Raw genomic sequence first — 22782 nt, forward strand, 5'->3', positions numbered from 1 at the left:
CTGGTGGGACAGAAACCTCCGCCTTCAGGTCTTAGCCGCTCAGACTGGGCAAAGTCAGGAATGCAGATGTGGAGAAATTAAGTTTCTCACTGTGGGAATTTCTCCAAGACATGGAAAGCCAGCCGGGCAAGCATTAGCACAATGTGGTTACCAATACACACTTGGAAATTTGTCAAAAATGACTTTGAACCGATGAATAGCAGTAGTGTCCGTGCATGACCAGCCCCCTGAGCCCGCGTCATGAAATGAAGTAGAGATGACTGAGGGAAACAGCAGTGCTGCTTCTCAGTCATGTTTTCTCCTGGAGACAGTAAGCAGATTCAGGAGAGTGACTTCCATGTCCCCTCTCGCAGAGTGTTTAAATGAGATTCTCTAATCAGAGGTTTACATGAAGCATCTACAAGAAGGGGTGGGAGTGAACGCTGGAAATGGGAGCAGTGTTTTGGGTTCTGCTCTGTCTCTACCCATCAGTGTGATACGTTTAAACCCTCTCCCCAGTTTGCTCACCTATTAGGTATCAACAATAGTATCTGCTATTTCCCTAGTAGCTACTGTTTTGGTAATCTGTTCACATACTTTTTTCTTGAGTTGATCCTGCCACTTTGCTGAAGGTATTTATCAGATGCAAGAGTTCCCTGGTAGAGTTTTTTGGGTCACTTATGTAAACTATCATATCTTCTGCAAATAGTGAAAGTTTGACCTCTTCCTTTCCAATTTGTATCCCCTTGATCTCCTTTTGTTGTCATATTGCTCTATCTAGAACTTCAAGTACAATATTGAAGAGGTATGGGGAAAGTGAACAGCCTTGTCTTGTTCCTGATTTTAGAGGAATTGTATTGAGTTTCTGTCCATTTAGTTTGATGTTGGCTGTTGGTTTGCTGTATATAGCTTTTATTATGTTAAGGCAAGGTCCTGTTACCCCGGATCTGTCCAGGACCTTTATCATGAAGGGGTGTTGGATTTTGTCAAAGGCTGTTTCAGCATCTAGTGAGATGATTGTGTGATTTTTGTTTCTCATCTTGTTTATATGGTGGATTACATTGATGGATTTTTGTATGCTGAACCATCCCTACATCCCTGGGATGAAGCCTACTTGGTCATGGTGGTTCAGTTTTCTGGTGTGTTCTTGGATCTGATTTACCAGTATTTTTGCTAGTGTGTTCTACAGGTGGCACCAACAGAATTGGGGAGAGGCACAGCAGTCATGAGTTAAAATGGGAAGTCTGAGGCTTAATCGGGTTTGCTATGAAGGATATGAGTCTAGGACTATTACTGGATGTGGATATGTCAAGTAAGTAGATGGCTATGTAGGTTCAGGAGAGAGGTTAGAATTCCATGCGAGTGAAGAAGAAATAAGGATAAGTAGAAAAGAAGAGCAGCGATGGACCCTAGTTCAGCACTGGTACTGAGACCCTGAGGCAGAGGATGGGCTCTGGATGAATCTGAAAAAGCGGGAACCCAAGTGTGGCATCCTGGAAGACAGACACAGTCATGTGCAACCCTTGACATCATCCTTCAGTATGATGCCAGCAGAGAACTAACCAGAAACTTGGCGATGTGGCAACCTTGTGGGTTAGCTGAGTGCTTAGCCATGAAGCTCATTACTGTTTCATCAGCAGGCTTCCCTGATCATTGACACACATTTACATCTACACTCCTACCCTTGTGACCCTAAATGATAAGAAACCTGGGCTTGAACTCTCCCAGCTGGACCCAGCAGGCACTGCACAGAGGGGACATCAAGCTGGTGTCCCCAGGAAAGATAGGAGACCGAACCCAAAGGACCAGGAGAGGATCTGAGTAAGTCTGGCTTATAAACAGGAGATGCAATGTCAGGTGGAGGCAGATTGGGTGTGCACAGCAGTGGCCCTGGGTGGTCTCTGCTGCTTTGGGTCTGTGAGCCCAAGAAGGCAGGTTCTCACAGGTCGGGGCAGTTATAAAGAGCCAGGGTAGAGAGGGTAGAGGGTCCTCCTCAATCCTCGCTCTTTAAAGACAGAAAACAAAACTAAATTAGACTCCCCCTGTATGTATGCCTCACTAGACACAGCCTGTGTGTCACTGCCTGAAAACACCAACTAACTCCGAGATAAGCCAGACCACAGGTCTCCTCTTTCCCAACACACAGAGTCCTGAAGTCATGAGACTGCTAGTGACATATGTCACTAATCTGCTGACATGTTAGAGTTGGAAGTTTCTCCCTGGCCCTGAACCTGCTTCTCTCTCTTTATGCCCCATTTTGTTCCCCATCTCGGTGGTTGTTTTTCTGGGCTTCTCCCTAAGGCTCACTCTCCTCTTTGTTAAAGCTGCCCCTTCCTTGTAGGGCAGTTACTGGCACCAATGACATAGCAAACATATGTACAGTGCCCTTACACAAAGCCTGCCCGACAAGAATGTCAGGACAGGTTTGCAGGTGCTACCAATTAACTTTCTGTTGGGGTGTAGACAGACTGCCCTAGATGTGCTTCTGGGTAAAGAAAGGCCCCAGGAAATGTCTAATGACTTGTGAGTTCCAGGTGGGAGTGCACAGGAAGTCATGAGGCAACAGTGACTGGTACGGGGGTAGAGAGATTCCAGAGCAAACTATCAAAGTCGCCCTGGGGCTGCCCAAGTGAGGTGGAGCCATGGGTGGGCGCCGAGCAATGGCTTTCTCTCTCCCCTTCTGTGGTGGTGAATCCACAGTCATTCCCCCGGAAATGTGCACCTAGGCTTGTCTGTGAAGGTGTTTCCAGAGATGTTTAAGTGATGGGGGAAGATCTTCTCTGAAAGTGGAAAAAATGAGAGACCAAAGAGCGCTCTCTGTGGTGGTGTGGAAGAGGAGAGGAGGCAGCCTAGGACGGGGAGGAGCAGAGTAAAGTAAGGAGAAAGAAGGCTGGGGAGGCTGAGCAGGGGCTCGGTGCTGCAGGAACAGTGTGGGGCCCTCAGAGATCACCCCAGCTCACTGCTCTCCTACTAGATACACAGGAAGGAAAGGGTCCACTGCATAATGGGCGAGGGGTCAGATGGATGACATTTCAGCTTTATAAATCTATGAAAGTGGCCTGATTTCTCTCCTGGCCCCTGCTTCACCATGTACAAAACTGGACTGAGAATTCCCATAACCCGGAGACGTGCTGGGTGAGCGTGGAATGTGATAACATTTGAAAGTGCTAAGATAGAATCTGACCTCACTGGTCAGATTTTCCACAACAACCAATAACTCCCAAACCTGAATGGCTTTAAGACACAAATATTTAGGCCTGGTCGTGTAGCTAACTTGGCAGAGTATTTGCCTCACATGTACAAAGCCCTGGGTTCAAGCCTCAATACACCATTGAACCAGGCATGGTAGCATGTACTTAATCCCAGCACTGGGGAGCTGGAGGCAGGAGAACCAGACCTAAAAGACCATTCTCGTTAGGATTTAAGGCTAGCCTGGGCTACATGAGAACTTGCCTCAAAACACTAAAGTGAAACAGAATTATTTCTGGGGTCCACACATTGGATTTGGGTCCATAGGACTGACTCCCTTGGTCACCGTGTGTTTCATCGATGTCCCTTGATGAAGCAAGTTGTCCTGACTGAGGAACATAAGCTCCAAAAGAGACAGAGCTAATCCATGCCATGGCACTAAAATTCCAGCTGTGACTGCCTGCCAAGGCGCTACTTGCCATAGTAAGTCCCAAAGTCCAGCCCCACTAGGGATGTCCACCGGAGCTCCAGAGAAGGAGCACAGGAAAGCTGTGCATAATTGTCAGCAAGTGACACATGAGACCTCCTGACCAGGTGGGTTCGCAGGTATCTCAGAGACGCCTGTAATATCCAGGGACACAAAGGAGATGCATCATTGTCTAACCCCACCCCAAAACCTGTCCCACCCCTCCAAATTCCCAGGGAATAAAATGAGTGAGAAAATAGTCAGGTTTTTTAAGGGGTTCGCAGTAGCTCTTTCTCTTATTTCCCACCAGCCAGTCTGACTTCCTTCAGCAACTCTGAACCACGAAGCATGTCGCCATCTCAGGGCTTTTAAACTACTGTCCTGTCTGCTTGAACATGTCACCACACACCTTCAGGGCTTAATACGTCAGGTCTTCTGATATCTGTGCAAATGCTACCTTGTTAGGGAGGCCTTCCCTGCCAACCTACACAAAAAGCAAGTTGCTGACCGATGCCTAGTGCATCGCCTGAGTCACTGTCCTCCATAGCATATTTTGTTTATTTTTTACTTACCTTGTGTGTGTGTGTGTGTGTGTAGCATGTATTTTATATTTGTTTATATTTTGTTCTTAATTTTAATCTACTTCCAATCTGAAATACAATCTCCTGAGAGCAGGCACTTGTTCACCCTAAATTCAAGCATCTACAATGTGAGTGGGGGGGCATCGTTGCATCTTTAAATATTTGTCAAGGATTGAGCGAGTATGCACCATGGGCTCCCAGGAACTGTACTATATCCATCGTATGGTTTTCACACACAAATTAATGAATGGAGCAACTTAAAATGAGAAAATTGAAGTAACTCACCCTAAGGCAGGCGGCTCAGGATTGTGCACAGGGAAGCAGCGGGGGCCAATCCTCTCTCTAGGCTGTAGACGAGACACAGCAGCTGACTATGCAGCTTCTCTGGATCAGTGAAATAGGGAGGAGAAGATGCCCTGTGGCCAGATGGGCCAAAAACCCTTGTGGAAAGGCTACTCTGCTCCCGAGCATGCCAGGCACGGGAGATCCTCTACGTTACGGTAGGAGGTAAGGAGGCTGGGTTGGGGTGCAAAGGAGAGCTGGTCTGCTCCCGTGGGTGGAAAGAGAACAAGCCCATGAGGCACATGGGCTTCCCTTTTAACACTTTATCCTCACCTCTTCAGCTCTTCCATCTGGGATAAGATGGAGCTGCCGGTGCTCTCTCCTGGCTTCCCCCAGGCCTCGGCAGTTTTCACCACTCAGCCCAAGAAGTCATCTACAGGCCAAGGCCTTGCAGAGGCTGCCTCTGGCTTGCTTGTGAACCCCAGGAAATGCCCCAGTAGGCCTGAGTGCCCAAGGCTGACACCTGTACCTTAATAGCCAATAGCAGTTTCTCCCTTCCCTGCTGTTGTACTCAACATCCACAGCCTCGCTTTGCCGGGACCTTTCTCTGGGGGGGGGGGTAGTAACCAATAGAGAATTACAAATGCAGGGATCATCACTCAGTGTCCACACAGCAGATATAACATGATGCTGCCCTGGGCATCATGCTCACCCCCACACCCCGCATAGTAAGTATAGTACTTTCCACCTGAGCTAGGCTCCCAGTGTCAACACAAGACCCTTTGCTCCTCATGCCATTTTCTGTCTTGGTTGCTTTGTTTTGTTTCATAGACAGGGTCTCACTAAATGGCCCAGGCTAGATTCAAACCCACCATCCTCGCACCTCAGCCTCCCTAGTTTGAATGGTGAACATTTAAGATCCATGGTCATCCAGCTGTAGTGACAAAAGCTTGTAGTCTCAGCGTTTAGGAAGCCATGGCAGGAGGGTCATGAGTTTGAGGCAGGCACAGACTGCATAGCAAGACCACGCCTCCTTCCTCCCACCCCCCCCATCCCCCACCCCCACCCCCTGCCCCCCCCGTCCCCCCCCACCCCCCACCCCCCACCCCCCCCCCCCCCCTCGCAAAGGAGAAACCAAGTGGAGGCTGGGAAACTCGGTCTACAGACAGTGTTCTTGAGACTACACTGGCATCAGCGCAACTGGAGCAGAGGGATTCTGTGCTGAGGGACCCCAGCCTCATGAGGTGAGGCAAAAGTATGGTAGGTCAAGGAGAGGGGGTAGACACTATAAATAAATAAAATCTAACATGACCCCAAGGTCGGCTGCCGAGCCCCTGCCATTCAAGATCCAGATAAGATTGGCCTGAATCTCCATCCCACATCCTGTGGAAAGGTCAGTGCCCTCCCCAAGCTGCCTGGCCTTTCTCAGGGCCATTGCCTTGTGAGGTCTCTCTGGTTCACCTGCACACACATGAGACGCCTCTTCTACCAAGCTTTTGAGTAACAGGCCCTTTCCTTGGCGTGCCCCATTACCTACACACGCAGGCACACACCCCCAACAAATCTCAGAAGGCCTTTGCTGAGTTGTGAGGGAAAGGAGAAAATATGTGTTGCATCTGTGGGAACGGGTCAACTTAATATTAAAACCCTGTGTTTTAAGGAGCCGATCCTTCTGTTCCAGACACATCCGGTTTTCTCTTCTCTCTTTTGCCTCAGAGCCTCCTTTGTTTCTCTTTTCTTCTCTTGTTTTTCCCACATGCCCAATCTCCATTCTCTTTTTGGTTTTCTGTTTGTTAATTTGGTTTTTGTTTTCTTTGTTTTGTTCTGTGTGAGACAGAATCTCACTATGTAGCCCAGGCAGGTCTAGAACTCACTGTGTAGCTCAAGCTGGCCTCAAACTTACAACAATCCTTCAGTGCTGTTGATTTTGTATGCAAAAAAAAAAAAAAGATCATCACTGTTGTTTTCTCACTTACAGCCTGTGTAGAATTGCCCCTACTTACGCCATTAATGGATTTTTCTTAAATAAAGACAGTGTTTCTCAACTGGAATTTTCCACCTATTAATATATTTTTCCCATTGTCCTTTGCTGAGAAATGTTTAGAATAGCTGCAGGTGTAACGACCACTAGACGTTGGGAGTACTGAATGCAGAAGAAGAGCAGGAGAGAGGAGACTGGAAAGGTGGCATGCAGATGACTTTCAGACCTAAGATGTCAAAGGAAGGGAGACTGAGGCTAAGGAAATCCAACCAAGCCCTACTCTACTGACTGGTGTTTATAGAAGGGGAACATGCCAAATGACCTATAGATGGACTTGTAGCTTGTGTTAGTTAGTTTCTATATCAACTGGACATAGGCTAGAGTCATTTTGAGAGAGGGAACCTCAGCTGAAAAACTGCCCCTACCAGATGGGCCTGTGGTGCATTTTCGTGATGGACTGATTGGCACGGGAGAGCCCAGTTCACTATGGGCAGTGCCACATCTGGGCTGGTGATGTAAAAAAGTGGACTGAGCAAGCCATAAGGAGCAATTCAGTAAGTAAAATTCCTCTGTGACTCATTCTCTACACTCATACAATCTAATAGACCCTTTCTAGGGAATGGTGATGCCCTTGGTGGACTCGGTCACAATTAACAATCAAGAAAAATCACTTGAAGGCTTGTCCAATTGCTCAACCCGATCCAGATAGTTCCTCATTGAGATTCTCTTCTCAGGTGATTCTAGGTGTGCCAAGCTGACAAACTGAACACCACCGCTGGGAAATAAGTGGTATTTAATCCTGAGTCACAGCCTCCTCTTTGAGATTTACTTATTTCTCTGGGTATCTTCCATGTATACACCTCGCATACAAGTTTAAATTTCTTGTTCATTTGTCGCTTTGTTACAGAAATGCATCTCAATGAAGGACTCCAAAAGTAGAGACAGATCTTTTTCATCCCCTATACCTTATGCTCTCTTTGAGTCTCGCCAAGCCCTTGCACACTCTGTGGGCATTAATGGAGGCACTGTCAAATCACTTACCAATCCATCATCCAATCAGACTTCACATATATAACACAAGCAAAAAAATGATGTCACTGAGAATGCCAATATGATGACAAGGGACATTCAATGGCAGCCAGCAACGAGCAGCACAGGTTTTTGGATGCCTACAAAACCAGGCCTGATAGGGAGTCTCGTAGAAAAGGCATGTCACTCATATAGAGTCCTTCTGCTGGGAACCATTGTGACTGCATTTCAGAAGATGTGTGGGGGTAACTAGTCTGAGGACAAAGTGATGTAAGAGAAGAAAAACACAAAATGTGGGTCATATATTTACTTTGTTTTTAGCAACAGTTTTTCACCCCCGCTTCCCTCCAAAAAAAATCAACTTTAAGCTTACATCTGAGAGTAGTGCTTGAAGAGGAACCTATTTTATTAGTAAAGATGAGTGTTTAAAACTGGGGAGGGGGCCTTAGGTTATTGAGTCCCTGAACTGATAGTTTCTGTTTTGCACAGGGAGTTTCCATTATTTGTAGCTGAAAGCAACTATACTTGCTGCCCCAACCTAGGAATCCGCATTTTTATTCAGTTCCATGATGATTTTAATGAAGATACTGGGAACTGTATTTTGAGAAACTCAGCTCTAAAATACTGACAAACATTACAGCTGTACCAGGAGAGCCATGTTTGTGTGAGATGGATCACCTCAGCCGACTTCCAGCACAGAGTTCCCCAGATTCACGGTTCAGGAGTAGACACGGTCAAGTTCATTAGACTGTCACTCGGGTTTAGGTTCTCTTGTACCCTTGAATGCTAATTTCAGTTCTCCATTTACTCCATAGCACTGGCCCAGCAGGCCAGACAGAACCCAGGGACTCCAATTCCTCACTTTGCAAGAACAGCAGGAGTAGTCACTACCTTTTCAGATCATTTAGATGACTGATTGGGTGAACCCCAAAGGTCCTGAGAATTGAAAGCCTTTTATACTACATAGTTTTTCTATGTGGTACCCAGGAAGTAATGTAAGCCTCCCACATCACCCAGAGGGGAAAGTGCAAGGGTTCCAGCTGTTTACTTTCCGTGATGTTAAGCAACCACAAACAACCTTTAAAAAGAAATCTAGCTGCAGGCACAATGTTGAACTTCGTTCCAGGGGATCCAAGGCCTTCTTCTGGCCTGGGCACCAGGAGCACACACAGTGCACAGACATGCAGGAAGGCAGGAGACCCACACACATGAAGAAAACAAAAGGCAGAATCACTTGACATTCTTCCTAACATAAGCTGGCACTCCCACCACCAGAGACTTGTTTGTCTGAATTAAATACTGGCCTCTCTGGACCAAAGTTTTAGAATGTAAAACTCTAAAAGAAATAGCATATTACAGCTCTATTAGTTTTGTGTACAAATGCATTTAACCAAGGCTTTCCTCTTTGTGTAAAGGGGCTAGGCTCCTCTAAGTGGTGAAATTACAGAGAGAAAAAAAGCAATGTGCAGAGAAGAACAGGATGTGTGGGGCAGACAAGAATGGAGTTCAGCTACCAGTTGGCCTCTCTCCAGATCTCACTGAGGTCTGGCTGAATAAAAGCAATGATAGTAATTGCCGGAGCTTTTATTGCTCGTTATGTGAGACTCATTTCTTCTTGGTAAAACTCCTTTACTTGAGGCTATTATCCTTTTGTAATTAAAACAATATATTGCATCCTCCACTTGGGATTCCTTTGAAGCAGTGTGGGTAATATACAATGGTATTCAGGAAGCTTTTATTTGGTTTCTCTTAAGTCAAAGCAAGGGCTTCTGGGAAAGATGGATCACTTGAGTTCAGAGAGTTATTTCAAATAACACACTTGCAAGATACAGAGAAATCCGAAGCTCACTTCTGCTCCATGCAAATAAAATCTCTAAAGTGGCCATCAAGCCCAATGACACATCACCTATCGGTTGACTGGGGGTAGGGGAAGCTATGACTCAGCAGAGAAGATGGTCTCGTCCTTTCTAAGCCCAGTAAGTTCTCACCTATTTCCTTGAGAGGTGTGCTTATGTAAGTGCTCTAAGGGATGCACTAGTTGATCTTTCCCTTTCCAAGCATCACAAACAGTGGGTCTCAGCGTCTGCATCTGTAACTAGGTAACGCCCACCTCAGGGAGGTGTGAGAATCAAAAGGAGACAGATACCCCACTCAGTCAGAGCCAGGCACAAGGGAGAAGCCCCGCGGGATTCAGTTCCTTTCCTAACTTCTCTCAGTCAGTCCCAACTCCACAGCTCATTTGGGGCGCTTTCATGACTGTGCAGGTTAATGTTTTTGTCAACCTGATAGAACTACTTGGCTTCAAAGAAGAAACCTCAATTGAGAAGATGCCTTCATCAGATTGGCCTGTAGGCAAATTGTGGGGTAGTGGCTTTTGTTTTATTTTGTTTGCTTGCTTGCTTGTTTGGTTTGGTTTGGTTATTGTTGTTTAATTAATGATTGATGTGGGAGGGCCCAACCCACTGTACTTGGTACTTGGTCTTGTGTTGTATAAAAAAGAAGAAGGAGGAGGAGGAGAAGAGGAAGAGGAGGAGGAGGAGGAGGAGGAGGAGGAGGAGGAGGAGGAGGAGGAGAAGAAGAAGAAGAAGAAGAAGAAGAAGAAGAAGAAGAAGAAGAAGAAGAAGAAGAAGAAGAAGAAGAAGAAGAAGAAGAAAGCTTTGAGTTTTTTCCTTTTTTTTTTTTGGTTTTTACGAGGCAGGGTTTCTCTGTATTGTTTCGGAGGCTATAGGTCCAGCCTGGCCTCGAACTCACAGAGATCCACCTGCCTCTGCCTCCTGAGTGCTGGAATTAAAGGCGTGCGCCACCACCGCCCGGCTGAGTTTTTCTCCTTTTAAGTTGCAATTCCACTAAAATCAGGAACAAGACAAGGTTGTCTACTCTTCCCATACCTATTCAATATAGTAGTTGAAGCCTTAGCTAGAGCAATGATATAACTGAAAGAGATCAAGGGGATACAAACTGGAAAGGAATAAGTCAAACTGTCTTTATTTGCAGATGATATGATAGTATACATAAGTGACCCTAAAAATTCCACCAGGGAATTCCTACAGCTGATAAACACTTTCAGCAAAGTAGTTGAATACAAAATTAACTCACTAAAACTAGTAGCCCTTCTATATACAAATGGCAAATGAATTGAGAAAGAAATCAGGGAAACAAGACCTTTCAAAATAGCCTCAAATAATATAAACTATTTTGAGGAAAATCTAACCAAGCAAGTAAAAGATTTGTATGATAAAAACAAGAAGATATCAGAAGATGGAACAATCTCCCATTGACATGGATCAGTAACATTAACATAGTAAAAATGGCCATCCTACCAAAAGCAATCTATAGATTTAACACCGTCCCTATTAAAATTCCAACACAGTACTTCACAGATATTGAAAGGCCAATTCTCAGTTTCATATGGAAACACACACACACACACACACACACACACACACACACACACAAATAGGATAGCTAAAACAACCCTGAACAATAAAAGAATTGCTGGAGGTCTCACCATCCTATTCCCAATTTCAAGTTGCACTGGAGAACTACAGTAATAACAACAGCAATGTAGTGGCATAAAAACAGACATGTTGGTCAATAGTATAGAATCAAAGATCCAGACACAAATCCTCACACCTATGGACACCTGATTTTTGATAAAGAATCCAAAAATGCACACTGAAAAGAAAGCATTATCAACAAATGGTGCTGGTCAAGATAGATGTCTGCACGTAGAGGAATGCAAATAGATCCATACCTACCTCCTGCACAAAACTCAAGTCCAAACAGATCAAAGACCTCAACACAAAACCAGACACATTGAACCTGATAGAAGAGAAACTTGGGAGTAGCCTTGAACTCGTTGGCACTGGAGAAGACTTTCTGAACAGAACACAGAGCACAGGTACTAAGATCAACAGTTAATACATGGGACCTCATGAAAGTGAAAAGCTTCTGTAGGTAAAGGACACTATCAATAGAACAAAGCAGCAATCTACAGAATGGGAAAAGATCTTCTCCAACCCCACACCTGATAGAGGGCTAATATCCAGAATATATAAAGAACTCAAGAAACTAGATGTCAAAAAACCAAATAATCCAATTTAAAAATGGGATATTGACCTAAACAGAATTCTCAATAGAGAAAACTCAAACAGCTGAGAAAGACTTAAAGAAATGTTCAATGTCCTTAGCCATCATGAAAATGAAAACCAAAACTACTGTAAGATTCTATCTTACACTTGTCAGAGTGCCTAAGATCAATAACACAAGTGGCAGGTCATGCTGCCTAGGATATGGAGCAAGGGGAACACTTTTCCATTGCTACTGGAAGTGCAAACTTGTAGGACCACTATGGAAATCAGTGTGGTGGTTGCTCAGAAGGATAGGAATTGATCTACCTCAAGATCCAGCTATGCTACTTGTAGTGGTTTGAAACAAAATGGCACTCAAATGGAGTAGCGCTATTAGGAGGTGTGGCTTAATTGGAGTAGGTGTGGTCTTGTTGGAGGAAGTGTGTCATTGTGGAAGTGGGTTTTGTAGTCTCCTATATTGCCCAAGCCATGCCCAGTTAGTCAGACTACTTCCTGTTGTCTGCAAGTCAACTTAGAGGTCTTTCTCCAGCACCTTGCCAGCCTGCATGCCACATTTCCCACTGTGATGATAATGGACTAAACCTCTTATAAGCCAACTGTATTAAATGTTTTTCCTTTGTAAGAGCTGCCACAGTCATGGTGTCTCTTCACAGCAATAGAAACCCTAACTAAGACACTGCTCTTGTGCATATACACAAAGGTTTCACAAAGGTGCTACCATAAGGACATTTTCTCAACCATGCTCATTGCTGTTCTACTCATAATATCCAGAAACTGGAAACAAGCTAGATGCCCCTCAACAGAAGAATGGATAAAGAAAATGTGGAACATTTACACAATGGAGCACTACTCAGCTGTTAATAAAATATGACATCATGAAATTTTCAGGCAAATGCATGGAACCATAAAAAATTATCTTAAGTAAGGTTACTCAGACCCTGAAAGATAAATATAGTATATATTTGTCTATATATACTATATTTATATATAAATAAATGATAACCAAGTTGCAATCTGTAGACTCAGAGAGGTTAGACATAGAAGGAATGGGGAGGGAGCACATAGATATTCCTGGCAGGGGGAAATAGAATAGGTTTTATGGGTGGGCTGTGGGGGAGAATGAGGATAAGAATCAGAGGATATGGCAAGGACAGGGGAGATGAAGTTGAAAGAGGGAATGAGGAGAGAGACAACTGAAATTGAGAGGTATTTGAGGGGTGGTAGGGAAACCTAAAACAGTGGAAACATCCTAAAATATCTGATGGAGATACTAACAAAGTCTCCAAATAATAGAGGAGACAGAGCTCCAACCAACCATCTTTTATCACCATATGAAGTTTCCAGGGCCGGGACTGGGTTACATCCAGTTGAGTTGTTAGCCAAGGGGAATTCCCCAAACAACTCAGGCTGTTGGTAAGACAATAGGTTGTTCTCCACAACTAACAGCAAGGCACCATGGCTGAAGACAACATCCACACAACTCATCGAACATTGAGTGGTAAAGCTGGCACCTACATAGATCTTCATCCTGTGTTCTAGTGTACTTGGCTTTGGGGGCTTCAGGAAAGTACTCGGCAGGCTGCAAAAGAGACATGTAAACACCCACCCAGTCACAACATCTCTAACCTACAATCTGTCCTGCCTTCAAAATATGCTAGGACAATGGTAGCACAAAACTTGTGGGAGTAATCAACCTATGTCTGATTTGACTTAAGGCCCACTCAGTGAGAAGGAACCCATGCCCAATACTGCTTCAGTGACCAAGAACCATAGACTAGATAGCTCAGAGACCTGGGGTAAAACCAAATATTACTGGTTAAAAAAAGGAACAATAAAATCACTCTTAATTATATTCTGCTACATTCATAGATCAGTGCCTTATCCAGTCATTATCAGCAAGGTTTCCTCTTGCAGCAGATGGGAACAACGCAGAGACCCAAAGCCAGACATTATGGGGGAGGCATTGGAACACACATCTCTAAATGAGATGTCTCCATCCAATCCCTCTACTCAGGACTCAAGAAACCTCACAGAAGAGAAGGCAGTAGGACTGTGGGAGTCAGAGGGGATGGAGGACACCAAGAGAACAAAGCCCACTAAATCATCTGAGCAAAGTCATATGACCTCAGAGTCTGAAGCAGCAACCACAGGGCCTCCATGAGTCTGCTCCAGGTCCTCTGTGTATATATTATAGTGTTCAGATTGAATGCCAGCTCTGAGACCCTGCTCCTGTCTTATATATCTCCCTAATGCTGGGTTAAAGGCATGTGATCCCAGGTGCTGAGATCGCCTTTGTGTGAGCTGTTTCTTTTATGACTGGATCAATTTCATGTAATCAATGTGGCCTTGAACTAACAGAGAGAAATCTGTCTACCTCTTAATCCTGAGTCCTGGGATTAAAGGTGTGAGGCACCACTGCCTGATCTCCATAGCTTAAGGCTGGCTTTGCTTTCTGAATCCTAAGGTAAGCTTTAATTAATATAGCACCACAAAACAATAATGTTTTCATAGAAAAAATAAAACTATCCTATTTTTAAAAAGCAAGCTGAGCAAGCCAGGAAGCAACACTCCTCCACGGTTTCTACTCCAGTTCCTGCCTCCGGTTCCTGCCGTGGCTTTCATTGATGACGTACTGTAACCTGTAAACCATACAAACCCTTTCCTCCCCAGGTTGCTTTTGGTCAGAGTCTTTTATCATAGCAACGTAAACCAAACTAAGACTAACAAATTCCCAGATCACCTTTCTGCATTCCAGCCTGGTGAAGTGAATCACCAACGAGTTGTTGACTCTTATTGACTCACCAGATTGATGTCCTAACTGTCCCATGACTGCATGTTTCAGAACCAAACACTGGAATGCATGGCCTCACTGGTCAATGGCATGGATGACTAGATTGTTTTTTTACATATGCTAATGTATATGACACATTTTTCAGAGGCAAGATAATTAAGCTATATTTAGTTATACACATAGCAAACTTTTTGAAGAATGAAATATTTTTAAAAAGCAAACTCAGCATACAACCTCCTTAATCATTAGACATCAGGATTTCTGGAGACAGCATGGTCATTGCAGACACACTTTCTTTGTCAGTGACCACTAAGGGTTGACAAAACCAGTTGCCAACAATGCTCTGTCCCCCTCAATCATGGGCTGACATTTCTTTGCCAAGATGCCTGGAACATTCTGGCCCTTGGTCGTGTGTGCTGCTGTTGCCTCAGAAACATAGATCTTGTGACACACACTTGAGTGTCACTGAGCTGAGATGCCTGGAAAATGGTCAGTGCCACCAAGTGATGGGAATGAAGAGGGAAAAAAAAAACCTCCAAAAATAGAAACAAACAAGCAGATGGTACAGCTGAGAAATAAGTCAAGCTGCTAGGTTATTGCTTTTCTCTTTCTAGTTTAATGCAGGGGCTCCCTTTGTCTCAGTTCTTACATCCTTCAGCCAAGCCACAAAGACTGGTTAATTCCCGTTCCCTTCTCCCCAACTTCCCACCCGCTCAGATGTGAGCTTCTGAAGGCAAGAACTGTGTCTTGTAATAAACATCTGAACTAGAGATACTGTGAGTGAGTCGTGACTAATTATTTGACATTGAAATTCAGTCAGGGTGACCGATACAATTGTAACCCTTTGGCTAAAGTCATTCCCCATAGTGTTAAAGCCAAGGCAAGAGAAGTCTCAGCAGTTCCTCTTCCTTGGATGAAATGGTGCTGCCTTGACTAGGCTAAGATGCGCGGTGATACCCATCTCAACTGGCTACACTACCAAATTCTCCCCAGTTGCTGCATGAATCTGACCTATTGGTAAGTTCGACCCTTGACAAAAATGATGAGTTTCAAATTCTTTTTTTTTTCTTGTAGCTTCTCACCAACACAAGCACTTGCACTCTCTAAAGGCTACAATGCCAATGGTCTTACCATCTTTACTATAATTAACTTACCAGGAGCTACGTTCTGTGAGCAACATATGGGAATTATTCTGAAGGGCCAGGTCAGCTCTCAACTCTGCACACTAAATTCCTGTCCTTCCTATCCATTTCCTTCCCACGATGGCTCTGCTTCATTTCTCAGGCCCTTCTGGGAAATTTGGGAATGTGGTTGTAAAAGCTTTGCAGCTTAGCCATTCAACCTCAGACAAGCCACCCAAATGTTCAATAAAATGAGTCCGTCAGTACCTACCTCTTGGATTATTGTAAGATAACATATACAAAAGGTTTAGTAGTGGGCCTGAAACACAATGTTCAGTAAATATGATGGCTATTATTGTGATACTGGGATTGAACTTATGGCTTTTCATGTAGTGGGCAAACACCAGACAGACTCTTAATTAAAGCAATCTTATTCTCTTGCCCAGACACACCCCAATTTAGGTGTGTCAACTCTCCAAGCTGAGGAACTTAATCCATGTACATGTTCTGTGCCTATCGATAATGACAATAAGTAATGCCAGGTGTTGATAAACACTGAATGAGGTAGTGAACCAACGCTGACCTAACAAGATACTGTGGGGCTGTCTGCTGATCTGCTAAGCTCCTTCAGTCCCAGATCCTCTTGAATCAGGCTTCTGATTGCGCTCCTTTGCAGCCTCCCCCCCAAGTCTCCTGAGGACTTAACATTTTCTTCAGTGAGAACACTGGCTTCCTGTGCCTGGATGACACATCAGGCTGAGGCCGTAAGGTCCAGGAAGAATCCTTACCATCAATTCACCTGTCCAAGTTATACACAGTCCAGCCAATCAAAAGCAACTTCCAGATTGTTCTTTTTCATCTCTGTCAGTACCTTTCCCACTCACACGGATAACTGCTACTCTCTGAAGCCTACACAAAACGTCTTTTTGTCTAAAGGATTGTTTTGTTTATTGACTTATGCTATACAAGTTAATCAAAAAGGATACTTGATAGGCAAAAGCAGCTTTAAGACAAGCATCCCAGCATTTTCTCTGTCTTCCACCATTTTCAGATAATATAATAAAATGCCTTAGTCATGACAGCTTAGAGACAGAAAATGTTATTTCTCCTAGTCTCAGAGTTTCAAACATCTAAGATCGAGTCACAGTACAGCCAGTCTGCTGAAGGTGCTTCAGGATTCATAGAAGGAACCTGTGTCTTCACATGGTGGGATATCTCTGGTACCCAATGACTTTTAATCCCATTCATGAGAGTACCCTCTTACAGCATTCAAATGTCACCATTTGGTTATTAGGTTTCAACAGATGAATAGGAAAGGCACATTCAGATCATAGTAATGCTATCTAAGTCTTCTCTCTAAATGCCATCAATATACACATTCTGGAACCATCACTAACCTTCCTTTTTGGCCACTGTCTTAGTCTGGTTCCTATTGCTATGATAAAACACTATGAACAAAAGGAACTTGGGGAGGAAAGGGTTCATTCCACCTTACATCTCGTGAGTTCATCACTGAGGGAAGGCATGGCAGGGATCTGGAGGCAGGAACAGAAGCAGAGGCCATGAGGTTTGCTGCTTACTGGCTTGCTCAGCCTGCATTTTTTATAGCACCCATGATCACCAGTCATGGAGGGTACAGGCCACAGTGATTTGGCCCCTCCCACATTAATCATTAATCAAGAAAACGCATCACAGGTCTACCCACAGGTCAATCTGGTGGGACATTTTCTCAGTTGAGTTCCTCTTCCCAGATGACTCTGACTTGTATCAAGTTGACATAAAACTAGCCATCACAGTCACCGATAGGCTGGTTGTGATCAGTTTGGGTCAAGACAGCACCAAGCACTGTCCTGTCTGAGGTGAGATAGAGATGAAGCTGGACAACCCCGAGGAGAGGTATCCCTTCCCATCCATTCTTAGTTCTAATTTCCTGGGTGACCAGCCATTGACTCCCAGTCTCTCTCGTCTTCCCTAGGCTTTTCTGATGTGCAAGGACTGAGTGAAAACACCAGTGAGGATCCTCCAGGTGTGAATGCCAATGGGCTCCCATCCTCAGACCTCTTTGTAGCCAATAGACTTAATCCATCCATAAATAACCTTCCCAAATCCTACACAGCCACTCCCGGGAGGCAGGGAAAGCCTGCTTCCACGTGACCAGAGACTGCCAGACTTCCCCTACTGGTGTTCCCTCTGAGTCATAGGGTCACCCGCCTTAGCATTCAGAACTCTGCAAACACATGTCATAGGCATTCTATCATTTTGAATAGTAAATCAAAAGGTAACCTAAACACATGTACAATGGCGACAGCTCACCAGAAGCAAAGTGTCTCCTGCTATTTCTTATTAACTTGTGACCACTGGGGATGACAATGACGAAGGCATCTGTAGGAAAAGGGCATCGTTAGCCCTGGGAAGATGGCCCATTATCTCTGCTAATTACTTCTGTGCCTTTGTTTAAGCCATTCCCCAGCCTGGAAGGCCTTGCCCCCACTCAACTCCCATCAATCAAAGTCTCACTTGTCCTTTAAAGCCCAGCTCAAATGCCACTTTCTCCAAGAAACCTTTCCTAATCTTCCAGTTAAAATTAATTGCTTCCAGCTCGATGTTCCTGTGTTATTAATTATATAATTTTCTCATGTCAACATCTTGAAATGGTCTCTGATATTATAGAATCATCATATAATATCCCTATGTCATATTAAATTGTGCTCATAAGGATATATGGAAGATTATTAGCTCAGACCTTACTTACAGCTTGGTGTTAATTAAAAAAAAAGACTTTTAAGATTATGGATTACTTTATATCTGGCCTATAGGTCAAGCTCCTATTTGTTCATTCATTCGACTCTTAATCAACTATAGCAAAAACTATTATAAAAATAGCTACCAGCTGTCGGGTCCCATATGTTAGGTGCCTTGGTGTTTCTGCCTTAATGCAAAGAGAGGGAAAACTTATCTAAAGTGCCATTATTAAGTTGCATTTTTGAGATTCTAAACAACGCCTAGATCCTAAGACTATATGCTTACCATTGTGCATTCCTGCTTCCCTGGTTGTTGGGAAAGGTTCCTGAATTTTATAATGTAGGTGGAAGCTGCAACTCCCACCCACTCACTGAAGATTTGAGCTTGAGACCATCAGACGCACCCAATTTGCCTTCTCCTTAACCAGCCTGAAAATAATGAAACATGGGTGGTGTGACCTCCAGGCCTCTGGGATCCAGGTAAGCATCGTCCAGCAGTCACTCTTCCTACAGGATGGCCTCCCAGCCCTCACGGCCTGGCCTGCTGCTGGGAGCACGTTCCATTCTTTCCACTGCTCTTTGGGCGCAGTGCCGGGGTGAGCCACACTCTTCAGGTATGCTCACGCTGAGAGGCCCCTCGCTCACAGTAGCGTATCTACTTCTGCATTCGTGTGGTTCCAAGCCTCTACGCATTCATATACAGCTGGTGCTGGAAGACTAAGGGCACGATCTCACATTTATTCCTACTAAATCCCGTCTTGTAATATCTGGGACATCGCTTCAGTCTGCTGAGATCTTTCTAAATCCTGGTCTTGTCATCCAACATAGCTACTAACCCCTTTCTGCAAATTTGATCAGCTGGTTCTGTGGACCCATCCAAGCCATTAATGAAAATGTTGACTGTGACCTGCAGCAAATGCCTAGAGGCCTCCCTTTAAGTTGACACATTAATCATTAGCATTTGCACGGGGTTGCTCAACCAATTACAAGTCTGCTCGACTGTCCTGGGCTCATGGTCTCTGCCCTGCTGCATCCCACCAGCCTAGTAACCCCCCAGATGAAGGAAATGAGTTCATTCTGCCATAACTGGTTCTGAGTGGGCTCCCGTTGCTTTATGGAGATTAGTCTGGCAGGGTGAATCCTGAACCCACACTGCGTCTCCTGATGGTGTTGGAAGCATAAGCTGGGAACTACAATAACATGATAAATCACCTGTAATTACTCCCAGAACCCTGAGTCCAGGAGCTCCCAATTACCCACCTTGAAAACCAAAAAATACACACACAAAAGCGCAGCCTAATGGAAAATAGCAAAATTCAACTGAGGCTATCTGACACAATTCTCTCAGCCCTGCCCTTTTTCTTGACACCCTCCTTTGCCTGCCTGATATGAATCCTATGGTTTCACGAGGCCCCTACTTTCCCGAGGCTCCCTACATTGCTCATTTCAGTCCTGCCCTTCCCGAATGCCCCAAGCTCAGAGATGAACTCCCCATGAACTGCTCCCTCCTCCTTTCTATTTTCTTAATTTACTGATCTCAGAAAGATATTTTTTAAGGTGATATAGAAGTGCGGATGATTAGTCACCCTGCATGAATACTGGTAATTTTAAGACAGGAATCTAGTTAACTCCAAGCAATCTCTGCTTAGTGAAACTGGAAACTGTGTGAGAAAATTTGGGTGCAGAATTGTAAGAATAATTTGAAATCTCTTTTGCAGAGGAGCTTTTGTCCCAGGCAAGGTCATTGCATATAACTAGCAAAGCTTTCTCTGGGAAGGGAGGTGGGGAGGTGTTGTTTAGATGAGGATTAGACATCAAGAAGACCCTGAGGATGCATTTAGACCAAGCAGCAGAAACATCGACCTAGGGAGCTCCAGCAGGACCCTCTGCTAACCAATCTTCTTCCACTAGACACTCAGCCCTGTACCAAGAGCTGAATCCTGGGATGCCTTGAGCATCCTCACCTTCCCCAAAGACCGGAAGACCAGGTGTGAAGCATCCACTCATCAGGCCAGACTGTGGAGCCATTCCCTGTGCCACGCACATTAGAAGAGAACTTTTCCTCTCTTTAGTCTTCCTAGTGTAAGTACCCTGTTCATCTTCCTCTTAAAGATTCAGATTACATTATGCAGGGGCATGAGAAATAGCTAGTGTAATACCTAGAGCATCTTAAGTTCTCTATGTGCTTTTCCTGATTGCCAGATTCTAAGTCTGTCTACATCCTTGGCAGTCAATTTGTTTAGGGTTGGAGGTACTTGCACCTTCAGTTACTGGAGTAATTACCCCTAGCAATGTAGGGGCTTTTGTTGTTGTTGTTGTTGCTGTTATTTTGATTTGGTTGGGGAGAATATTTTGTTTCTGCTCTTTACAGTGGTTAAATCAAACCCAGGTCCCCCTACATGCCAGGCAAGCGCTCTGCTATGAAGCCTCATCTCCAGCCACTGTGGCTGTCCCATCCCAATGTTCTTACCTTAATCCTTCCTCAAGCACTGCAGCCAGAATATCAAGAAACCACCTTAAAAACACTTTTTCTTAAATCTCACACACACATGCAGAAAAGCATATAGAGCCTTGTAAAATTCCACAGAGTAAATATATAATTTCAAGGCAGATTACTAGTAGCCCATGTCCTTTGGTGTCCTTCTATGTCTGTTAATATCTTTCTGAGATAACCATTGCCCTTGCACCTGGCATGATAGATGTCTTTTCTTGGCATTTAAACTTTCAAAATAAATAAGTAGAAGAATAACCCTACAATATTTAGGACCAGGCAGGATTCTTCATACAACATCTTGCTTGTGTGATTCATCCATATGGAGCCGGGCTGGAACTGATCTACCAGATTTGGAAGACTACCCATCAGGCTAGCTGGATGTCCCCCGGGTCTTGAGTGTTACTGACATTGTACACTGAGGTCAGCCCAGAAAGCAAGACCTCTAGACGTTTTATTTTCACAAGAAAACTAAATTCAACCATGATGAGTTCTCATGAATCTGAGTCCCATGGCACACATGTGGGGGCCAGGGAGCAGCCACTGGGTGCTGAGCTGCCTCCCACCTTGTTTGAGAAAGGGTCTGTTAGCCACTTCATCTGTCAGGATAGCTGGCCCCTCAAGCTCCTGGAGAGTCTCCCGCCTGTGCTTCCATTTCGTGTTTGCACGATGGGATTACACACACTTGTGTCATTATGTCTGACTTTAGTGTAGGCTATGGGTCTCTAAGTTCGGGTGCTCAGCTTTGCACAGCAAGCACACGACCCATTGAGCCCTCTCCCCAGCCCTCATGCACATTTAAAATGCTCTGAGAAGTAGCCTCTTAGACCGGGAAGAAAGCTCACACCAGAAACAGAGTTCACCTTCACAAGCAGAGAACTTGGTTGTCTGAGAGGTCTGGGCTTCCAGAGACACTGGGATTATAATGGACAAGCACTGGCGGGCACCTGCCCCAGCCCACGGAAGCCAGTCATCTCTGTGCCCAAGGCAGTGGTTTCTAAACACAAGAGTCATTTTGGGTTAAACTGGACAAGGAGAAGTTTCTGGTGAGTCTAAAAGAAACAAGACATCTTTATAAAGCCTGCTATTGAAGACAAGGGAGTCCATTAATGGATGGACAGGCCATGGCCAGGATAAGAAATGTAGAATGATCAGACCGAAAACATTATGCTCTCCAAGAACTGTACTCCGGAAAAACACTCTTCTGAGAGAAACAGGTTGAGGATTTAATTACACCTTCCTGGGGGGCCCCACCATCACACGACAGTGAACTATCTGGTGGGACAGTGGCCTCAGGAGGTGAGAAGCCAGAGGGAAGGGAGGTGGCTAGCAGGGGTGTGTGGGGAGGCAGGGCTCCTGGCTCTCAGCAGTTGCAGCCCTTAGGGTAAAGAGTAGCAAGTACATGGGACAGAGCAAGCTTGTAGCATACCTGTAGGCAGTTCACAACCAAGGAGGAAGGCAGAGGGGTGGCTGCATTCTCAGAAGCCAGAAGCTTGGTGCCACTCTGGGAAGAGGACGCCATGGGGAACTGCAGCTTGGCCCAGTGAGTTAGTCTTCCTCCAGCCAGATGTGTTCTGGTCCTCTGAGGCTTCTCCTCAGCCCAACCCCAAACTCCAAATCTTTTATAGCACTGGATGGGGATGGGGAGGGTCAAGCAAAGGGAGAAAGGCGGATGGAAAAGAAGCAGAGAGGAGAATCTGAGCAAGAAGGAGAGTTGGAAACCTGCCAGGGCTAAGGAGGAGAAAGACCCATGGGAGGGAAAGATGGAGAGACGGCTCAAAACCATGTGTGAGTGGCAGGTGAGAAGCCATGGAAAGACACCAATGCAAGGGCAGGTAGAGGGGGCTCCAGTGGGCTGGGAGCAAACTTGTCACCTTCACACGTCTCTGCAACATTGGTTTACACAATACTGAGTCATGCTCAGCCCAATGACCTCTTTTTGGAAAAGAAATTTAATGTGCGTAGTTGAACACTCTAAAATCAGGTTGTTAGACTCAACACTCGTGTGTGTGTGTGTGTGTGTGTGTGTGTGTGTGTGTG

General features: G+C 44.9%; 1 pseudogene; it reads right to left on the bottom strand.

The window, feature by feature from the left end:
- The window catches only part of LOC110343557, a 44860-nt pseudogene extending 22596 nt beyond the window's left edge, over positions 1-22264 (bottom strand).
- Between the last annotated feature and the right edge of the window lie 518 nt (positions 22265-22782).

The sequence above is a fragment of the Mesocricetus auratus genome, unplaced genomic scaffold (genome assembly GCF_017639785.1).
Source record: "Mesocricetus auratus isolate SY011 unplaced genomic scaffold, BCM_Maur_2.0 Super-Scaffold_100009, whole genome shotgun sequence".
Classification (NCBI taxonomy): domain Eukaryota; kingdom Metazoa; phylum Chordata; class Mammalia; order Rodentia; family Cricetidae; genus Mesocricetus; species Mesocricetus auratus.